Source organism: Ambystoma mexicanum, chromosome 2q, assembly GCF_040938575.1.
Source record: "Ambystoma mexicanum isolate Mex_15411 chromosome 2q, UKY_AmexF1_1, whole genome shotgun sequence".
NCBI lineage: Eukaryota > Metazoa > Chordata > Amphibia > Caudata > Ambystomatidae > Ambystoma > Ambystoma mexicanum.
Window position 1 is genome coordinate 1,134,237,766 of NC_090924.1, and position 2,582 is coordinate 1,134,240,347.

Sequence of the window (2,582 nt, forward strand, 5' to 3'; positions counted from 1 at the left end):
AGACTCAGCCCATTTATTGACTTGAGGACTGAGTGTCAAGGCTCTTTTGTCTTTGGAACAGTGTTATGTGGAACTTGGGGCCGGAAACCCCCGAGCATTGGTTAAAACTAGATCATCCTGAATTTAAGGAAGGCAATTCTGAAACTTTTTTTTTTTTTTTAACTGTTTATACTTGGGGAAGGGGGCTGAAAGGAAGCTGCGAATTGGACGGAGCTCGGAAGTTTGTGTTGGACACTGTTTCTGTTCGTTGCTGACATTCCTACACATTGTATAGATTAATTGTGAGGGCAAGTATAGGTTTTGGACACATACAGATTTCTAAGTTGAACCCTTTGACTCTGGCTTTCCTTAGTTTTATTTTGGTAGGGAAATCCCTCCATAGTATAGCGCAAGATAGGACCTTCTCCATCCTGACTGTTAAGTTAATAAAGTATTTTATTTATAATTCAGAGTCTGTTGTCTGTGTCTTACTCCGAAATGCCTTCGCGATACACATATCCACATATGAGATGCATTTACTATACTTGGGATTTTCAGGTTTCCCCCACATCATGGCAATATTCCGTTTTACCAAAATAATTGCAGTGGTCAAAAAATATATTTCACAGTGAGTGTAAGAGGTTTCCCCCCGAATCTCCAGCAACAATAATTTTGACTCAGAAGGTATAGCTTCTGCCATAACTTTAGCGTTCTTACATCGTAAACAGCAGGAGTGCGTGTTCGGTCTGCCCCCACCTAAAGAGCAACTTGCAGGGGTAGTACACCCTATAAAAGATTTTAAAATGGACAATTCAGAGTATGGTCAAAATCGTCCACGCTTCCCAGGGAAAAATCAGTGCCTCTACCCAGTCTTCTGGATCTATGGAACCCATGTCAACTTCCCACTTGGTGTTGAGACGGAACAGTTCTTGGGTAGCAAAGGAGGTTGTAGTCTGGTAGAGAGTGGAGGTCGCCTTTGAGGCGATTCGTTCCAGTAGAACGTTCATCCCTAGTGGGAAGCAGGGTAGGGATCTCTCAAATTCCTTATTTCTGTGTGCAGGGCATGTGTAAGTTGTACGTAGAGATACTGTTTGGTCCCGGGCAAACCATGGGTGTGTTGAAAATAAGGGAAGGAAATCAAACCCTCCTCCCTTAACATATCTTTCAGAGCAAGGATATTACCCCAGACACATTCCGGAAACATCCAAATCTTTTTAACTTTAAATGTACATTTATCCCACCATACTATACGTTTGTGCATGTCCTTCCACATCTTCGCGACATGCCTGGTCAAGCTCAAAAGGGCAAAGTTTTCCCCTGCACCCATAGAGTATCTACATTGGTGCAACTCCTGCATCTATGCCCTTTTGGTTTTAATATGAGGCAATCGAAGGCCACCGTGCAACCACTCATTAGCTGTACCCAATTGGCTTGCCCAGTAGTAACATCGCAAATTGGGTAATGCTATGCCACCCTCCTATACTGAGCGCTAGAGTGCAGACAGGGCAGTTCTAGGTTGCGTTCCCCCATACTAGTTCTCTAGGAGCTGTATCAACCCTATAAAATTGCTATTTAGGGACTATGTGCATGGGAGTTTTTCAGAATGTATGTGTACCTGGGGAGCATCAGTATTTTAAATAATGTGGCCCTTCCAAACAGGGCTATCGAGAGGGATTTCCAATGCTTGACATTTTGCTGGAATAGTTCCGTGATGGGAAGTAAATTACCAGAGACAAATCTTGAGTGGTCCATACTAATAAGTATGCCCAAGTATTTGAAACCATCATGTGTCGCCTGATAAAGGCAGTGGGGCGGAAGTGCAGTTTCTCCCCCTGCATCGGAAAAAATAGATGTATGGCAATTTACCCTGAATCCACGGAATACCTTGTATTTCTGGAGCCTTTTTGTCACAGTCGGGCAGGAGTGTATCAGAGTCCCCAGATATATCAATAGATCGTCTACTAAAGTGACAAATTGTCCTCTTGTCCAGTTGGCCAATGAAACCTTGCCCATGTGATGTCCATTCTCAATTGTATCACTAGTGGTTCAATGGCCAAAGTGAACAGAAGGGGAGAAAGTGGGCACCCGGCCTAGAAATATCAGGTGGTTGTCCCATTTATCCCTGACCTCAGCAACTAGCAACTCATAAAGCAAACGGGTCCAACAGTATTGTTCTCCAAAGCCCATTCCTATCATTACCTACCATAAGCAGTCGCAGACAAACAAAACACCTTCTCAAAATAAACCAATAGATGGGCAAGTGGTTCCTGAAGGGTAGAGGCCTGATCAAATCAGCAGGTGCAACCACTGGATATTCATGCTAGTTGATTTGTCCAGCAAATGTCTGCACTGATATAGGTGGTTCAATGAAGAGATGTCTTTGAGTAAGCAATTGGCAAGTACCTTCACCAGAATCTTAGCTTCCCCGTTAATGAGAGAAATGGGTCTGTAACAAGAGCATAATTCAGTGGGTTTGCTTTTCTTTGGGAGGACTACGATGCTGGGTTGCCCGGAGATCCAGAGGTAGAGTATCCGTTTCCTTACTCCGCAAAAGAGATCAAGTAGGGGCCTAATTATCCTGTTATCCAATTCTGTCCATAGTT